Source organism: Salvelinus namaycush, chromosome 4 (genome assembly GCF_016432855.1).
Source record: "Salvelinus namaycush isolate Seneca chromosome 4, SaNama_1.0, whole genome shotgun sequence".
NCBI lineage: Eukaryota > Metazoa > Chordata > Actinopteri > Salmoniformes > Salmonidae > Salvelinus > Salvelinus namaycush.
In genome coordinates, this window is record NC_052310.1 from 18,500,864 (window position 1) to 18,508,364 (window position 7,501).

The following is a 7,501-nucleotide window of genomic DNA, read 5'->3' on the forward strand; positions in this document are numbered from 1 at the left end:
GTCATGGAAAGAACATGTTTTGTATACTCAGTGTACGTTCTCCATTTTAAATGACACCAGTAGACAATGTACAGTATATGAGGCAAACCATATACCAGATTTTGTACATGCCTTTTAACCCTTGTAATTTAGGTACCCTATGAAAAGAAGGAGATGACAATTAGGCTACAGGAGATGAGTATTACAGGTAACATTTATAAGGTTCATTTGATTTAATTCTATTCATTTTAGCAATGTTGCTTGCAAAATGATTGCAGTTGTTCCCATAGATAGACAGTATCACTGACCCTAGATAAGCTAGTGACCGGGCTAACACAGCTACTAACCTTTTAGGTCAATAATATTCTGTTTTTATTATACTGAACAAAAATCTAAATGCAAAATGCAAAAACTTCAAAGATTTGACTGAGTTACAGTTCATATAAGGAAATCAGTCAATTGAAATAAATTCATTAGGCCCTAATGTATGGATTTCACATGACTGGGAATACAGATATGCATCTGTTGGTCACAGATACCTTAAAAAGAAGGTAGGGGCATGGATCTGAAAACCAGTCTGTATCTGGTGTGACCGCAATTTGCCTCATGCAGCGTGACACATTTCCTTCGCATAGATTTCATCAGGCTGTTGATTGTGGCCTGTGGATTGTTGTCCCACTCCTCTTCAATGGCTGTGCGAAGTTGCTGGATATTTCCAGGAACTGGAACACACTGTCGTACACGTCAATCCAGATCATCCCGAACATGCTCAATGGGCGACATGTCTGTTGAATTTGCAAGCCATGGAAGAACTGGGACATTTTCAGCTTCCAGGAATTGTGTACAGATCCTTGCGACATGGGGCCTTGCATTGTCATGCTGAAACATGAGGTGATGGCGGAGGATGAGTGGCACGACAATGGCCCTCAGGATCTCGTCACGGTATCTCTGTGCATTCAAATTGCCATTAATAAAATGCAATTGTGTTTGTTGTCTGTAGCTTATGCCTGCCCATACCATAACCATACCCATACCATAACCATACCATCAGCAAACCTGTCGCCCATACAGCGCCATACACGTGGTCTGTGGTTGTGAGGCCCGGTTGGACATACTGCCAAATTCTCTGAAACAACGATGGAGGTGGCTTATGGTAGAGAAATGAACATGGCAACAACTCTGTTGGACATTCCTGCAGTCAGCATGCCAATTGCACTCTCCCTCAACTTGTGTTGTGTGACAAAACTGCACATTTTAGAGTGGCCTTTTATTGTCCCCAGCACAAGGTGCACCTGTGTAATGACCATGCTGTTTAATCAGCTTCTTGATATGCCTCATCTGTCAGGTGGATGGATTATCTTGGCAAAAGAGAAATGCTCACTAACAGGGATGGAGCTCCGCCCAAGCAAGGCATTTGATTGGTTTGATGTGTTTCGCGAGGCATCACTGTTTTACACTGTGTTCCGACCCCTCTAGCAGATTTTTGCCATGGAACTTCCCCAGGCTTCCCATTTTAGGGAACCTGGTTCGCGACGAGCCTAGCGAGGCGATAGTACAGATTTCTCTCTCTGATCCTCCAGCTGTGTGTGTGTTTGTGTGAGTGTGCGCGTCCGTGCGTGCGTGGAGAAGGAGACAGAGAAAGTGTTAAATGGGAGAGATAGACAGAGCAGAGTCCAGTCGCTTGTCAGACATTTCAGCACCATGGACAGAGCAAGAGAGCAAAACCCTCCAAAACCCTCTATTACTGAAACCCATTGTCATTCACTCCAATTGAATAACATCCCATGTCAATTATTATTGTGCAATAATTGTACAATATTCCCCCAATATTCCCCCAAACAGCCAGGGGTCAAAGTCAAACTTAATTTGTAGCTTCTAATAATTTAGGTAGGAATTGAGATCATCTTTACCTGACCCGAGACCTGTTCTTACAATAACATATGCATTTTGCCTCCAGCAAGAAAAGGAATAACATGCTTTTTGAGGCCCTGTCAAAACCAGTAGGACTTATATAGCTGCCAATCATGCCATCTACTGATTAAACCTAGAAGTAGATACAGTAGAGCCATGTGAAATCTGATCATGTAAGTTGCATGTGTCAAACTCATTCCGTGGAGGGCCGAGTGTCTGGGTTTTCGTTCTTCCCTTGTACTTGATTGATGAATTAAGGTCACTAATTAGTAAAGAACTCCCTTCACCTGGTTGTCTAGATCTAAATTGAAAGAAAAAACAAACACCTGCAGACACTAGGCCCTCCATGGAACGGGTGTGACACCCCTGATGTAAGTAGTGTACTAGTACGTAGGGGCTGTTCAGAACTCTTCATTCCAGTCCTCACAGTGAAATGTCCTCTCCCAGGACTGTAGCGTAGAACCATGTTACAGTAATGAGTGCAACAGCTGAACTACTCCCCAGCACTGTTTTCTCAGACACAGGAACAGATTTTTGCCAGGAAGCAGAAATTCTCCTTTCATCCTGAATTTTTTTGAGTCGCTTAGCAACAGGTTTGCAGGATGAGTGAAGCTCAGTTCAGCAGCAAGGGGACGGGGGGGACGGGGGGGGGGGGTGTTGGAGAGGGGAGGGTGTGTGTATATGAATGTATGTGTTCATACTCCAACAATGGAGGCTGGTGGGAGGAGCTATAGGAGGATGGGCTTATTGTAATGGCTGGAATGGAATTAATGGAACAGAGTCAAATGTGGTTTCCATATGTTTTGATACCATTCAATTCATTCCATTCCAGCCATTACAATTAGCGCATCCTCTTATAGCTCCTCCCACCAGCCCACCAGCCTACTGATTGTATGTGGGTGTGGGAGATCTGGAAGTGTGTGTGTGTGTGTGTGTGTTGTGTTCATGGAAGTCTATAAGTATAGTATGGCTATTAATGGGAGTAGGTAATGTAGATGTCATCTCTAACCACTAGCCTAGGGTCAGATATATATATATATATATATATATATATATATATATATATATATATATATATATATATATACACATATATATATATACAAACTCCCTTTTTCAGGACCCTGTCTTTCAAAGATAAAATCAAAATAACTTCACAGATCTGTATTGTAAAGGGTTTAAACAAACTGTTTCCTATGCTTGTTCAATGAACCATAAACAATTAATGAACATGCACCTGTGGAATGGTCGTTAAGACACTAACAGCTTACAGACGGTAGGCAATTAAGGTCACAGTTATGAAAACTTAGGACACTAAAGAGGCCTTTCTACTGACTCTGAAAAATACCAAAAGAAAGATGCCCAGGGTCCCTGCTCATCTGCGTAAATGTGCCTTAGGCATGCTGCAAGGAGGCATGAGGACTGCAGATGTGGCCAGGGCAATACATTGCAATCTCCGTACTGTGAGATGCCTAAGACAGCGCTACAGGGAGACAGGACAGACAGCTGATCGTCCTCACAGTGGCATACCACGTGTAACAACACCTGCACAGGATCGGTACATCCGAACATCACACCTGCGGTACAGGTACAGGATGGCAACAACAACTTCCTGAGTTACACCAGGAACGCACAATCCCTCCATCAGTGCTCAGACTGTCCGCAATAGGCTGAGAGAGGCTGGACTGAGGGCTTGTAGGCCTGAGACAGGTCCTCACCAGACATCACTGGCAACAACGTCGCCTACGGGCTCAAACCCACCGTCGCTGGACCAGACAGGACTAGCAAAAAGTGCTCTTCTCTGACGAGTCGCGGTTTTGTCTCAAAAGGGGTGATGGTCGGATTCGCGTTTATCGTCGAAGGAATGAGCGTTGAGCTTGTTGTCATTGCAGGCAAACTCAACGCTGTGTTGTTACAGGGAAGACATCCTCCTCCCTCATGTGGTACCCTTCCTGCAGGCTCATCCTGACATGACTCTCCAACATGACAATGCCACCAGCCATACTGTTCGTTCTGTGCGTGAGTTCCTGCAAGACAGGAATGTCAGTGTTCTGCCATGGCCAGCGAAGAGCCCGGATCTCAATCCCATTGAGCACGTCTGGGACCTGTTGGATTGGAGAGTGAGGGCTAGGGCCATTCCCCCCAGAAATGTCTTGGAACTTGCTGGTGCCTTGGTGGAAGAGTGGGCAAATCTGGTGCAGTCCATGAGGAGGAGATGCACTACAGTACTTAACCAGATACTGACTGTTTCTTTTGAATTTGACCCCCCCCCTTTGTTCAGGGACACATTATTCCATTTCTGTTAGTCACATGTCTGTGGAACTTGTTCAGGTTATGTCTCAGTTGTTGAATCTTATGTTCATACTAATATTTACACACGTTCACATGTTACACATGTTTGTTGAAAATAAACGCAGTTGACAGTGAGAGGACGTTTCTTTTTTTGCTGAGTATGTATGTATGTGTATATATATATATATATATATATATATATATATATATATATATATATATATATATATATATATATATATATATATATACAGTACCAATCAAAAGATTGGACAAACCTACTCATTAAAGTTTTATTTTAACTATTTTCTACATTGTAGAATAATAGTGAAGACATAAACTGTGAAATAACACATATGGAATCATGTATCATCATCCAAAAAAGTGTTAAACAAATCGAAATATATTTGAGATTTGAGATTCTTCAAAATAGTCACCCTTTGACTCGATGACAGCTTTGCACACTCTTGGCATTCTCTCAACCAGCTTAACGAGGTAGTCACCTGGAATGTATTTCAATTAAGAGGTGTGCCTTGTTAAAAGCTCATTTGTGGAATTTCTTTCCTTCTTAATGCGTTTGAGCCAATCAGTTGAGTTGTGACAAGGTAGGGGTGGTATACAGAAGATAGCCCTATTTGGTCAAATAAAAAGTCCATATTATGGCAAGAACAGAGAGAAACGACATTCCATCATTACTTTAAGACATGAAGGTCAGTCAATCCGGAAAATTTCAAGAATGTTTCTTCAAGTCCAGTCGCAAAAACCATCAAGCGCTATGATGAAACTGCCTCTCACGAGGACCGCCACAGGAAAGGAAGACCCAGAGTTTCCTCTGCTGTAGAGGATAAGTTCATTCGAGTTACCAGCCTCAGAAATTGCAGCCCAAATAAATGCTTCACAGAGTTCAAGTAACAGACACATCTCAACATCAATTGTTCAGAGGAGAATCAGTCCTTCATGGTCGAATTTCTGCAAAGAAACCACTACTAAAGGACACCAATAGGAAGAAGAGATTTCCTTGGGCCAAGAAACACGAGCTATGAATATTAGACCGGTGGAAATGTTGATATTTTTGGTTCCAACTGCCGTGTCATTTTAAGATGCAGCGTAGGTGAATGGATGATCTCTGCATGTCTGGTTGCCACAATGAAGCATGGAGGAGGAGGTGTGATGGTGTGGGGGTGCTTTGCTGATGACACTGTCAGGGATTCATTTAGAATTCAAGGAACACTTAACCAGCATGGCTCCACAGCATTCTGCAGCGATACGCCATCCCATATGGTTTGCACTTAGTGGGATTATCATTTGTTTTTCAACAGGACAATGACCCAACACACCTCCAGCCTGTAAGGGCTATTTGACCAAGAAGGAGAGTGATGGAGTGCTACATCAGATGACCTGGCCTCCACAATCACCCGACCTTAACCCAATTGAGATTGTTTGGGATGATTTGGACCCCAGGGTGAAGGAAAAGCAGCCAACAAGTGCTCACCATATCATGAACTCCTTCACGACTGTTGGAAAAGCATTCCAGGTGAAGGTGGTTGAGAGAGCTCAAATGTGTGCAAAGCTGTCATCAAGGCAAAGAAAGGGTGGCTACTTTGAAGAATCTCAAATATAAAATATATTTTGATTTGTTTAACACTTTTTTGGTTACTACAGTACTTGATTCCATATGTGTTATTTCATAGTTTTGATGTCTTCACTATTATTCTACAATGTAGAAAATACTAAAAATAAAGAAAAACCCTTGAATGAGTAGGTGTGTCCAAACTTTTGTCTGGTACTGTATATATATATTAAAGATGTTTTTGTCATTTAGCAGACGCTCTTATTCAGAGTGACTTATAGGAGCAAATAGTGTTAAGTGCCTTGCTCAAGGGCACATGAACAGATTTTTCACCTAGTCTTCTCTGGGATTCAAATGAGCGACCTTTCTTTTACTGGCCCAATGCTCTTAACTGCTAGGCTACCTATTACATCCAACTAATGGCTAACCATGGTTGACCAGTGCCTCAAATCAACTGAAATTGTTCTTGCATTCAACATTGCCTTCTGGTACAATAAGAGAACCTCTCAGTCAAGATAAAAGTTGTTTTTGAATTGTGATATTCTACTCTCTTGTGTTTGGTGTCAGTAAGATTGATCTTTATTGAGGTAATTTATTCAAACCACAGTAATGATAATTAATTAATAATTAAATAGCCTTTAAATAAGGAACATAAGGATAATAGGATTGTACATACAATTCATTTTTATTTTAAATTACAAGCACATGCAAACCCGATTCAAATTCGACACAAACCTTCAAATAGGTATGTAATGACACATTATATAAACTCGTTATAGTGTTTTATTGTTGTGATAAGTTGGACAGATCGGGTGAAAAAAGCCGTTTCCCCACACGGCTTATCTTCCCGTTTCCCTATCACGCAGTAGGTTTCGCTTCCCCACCCGTCATTTTTAAAAGACATTACGGAGCTCATTGCCTTCTTCAATCATGCAGAGACGGGCAGCATGAAGGTCTCGTCATTGATTTTGCTGGAAAGGGGAGAAATTGTGCTTTACAATGGTATTCATATTACAGTTGACCAATTGTACGTTACGGCGCGTTGTAAAGAAGTGCGTTAACTTACAGTACAAAACGGAACATTAAGCTAGCCAGGACAAACAACACAAACAGACTATAAAGCAACAAGTAGTGAGTGGAGTTATAACGGACTATACTAAACAAGTTAAATGTCTTACCTGTGATGAAATGTTTTCCATACGCACAGGATCTCAAGTTCCCACTCTCCCATGCCGAATAGCCTGAAGCCACAGGGCTTCTTCTCGCAGGGTCTATATCCTTACGTGGGATCATTGCAAACCGTAGGTCAGGATTTTTGGCCTGGTTACATGTACATTGAACAACACAGCAGCTTTTCGGCATGTTTTGTTATTTATGTAAAACAAAAAAAGTCAATGACGAAGTTGGCTCTTTTACAATGAGGGTCAATGGGAATTAATGTATGTTTCCCCCAATTTTTCGGCGTGGCCGAGGGGAATTTCTTATCGTTACGTGAATATTGACTCGGACTATGCCCTATGTCATAATGGTGGTTATGTGGACAAGCAGAGATGGAGAATCAAATCCAAACAACTTTAACATTCAAATACAATTTTTTTCCCCTAAGAGGGAACTTGCTGTGGTTCATACAACGAAACAGTACAATAGAGGACATATAAATCACAAAACAAAACTTTGTGTGTGGCTATTTGTGGGAGTAGAAGTAGGGGAGAACCAAGATGAAAGTAACACTCCCATTTTCTCAGGTGA

General features: G+C 41.7%; 1 long non-coding RNA gene across 1 annotated transcript; it reads right to left on the minus strand.

The window, feature by feature from the left end:
- Nucleotides 1-6,517: 6,517 nt before the first annotated feature.
- Nucleotides 6,518-7,258, minus strand: LOC120045501. Its single transcript, XR_005476713.1, has 2 exons — nucleotides 6,931-7,258; nucleotides 6,518-6,723 (listed from the first exon to the last, which is right to left on the minus strand). It is a non-coding gene; the product is annotated as an uncharacterized LOC120045501 (long non-coding RNA).
- Nucleotides 7,259-7,501: the final 243 nt, after the last annotated feature.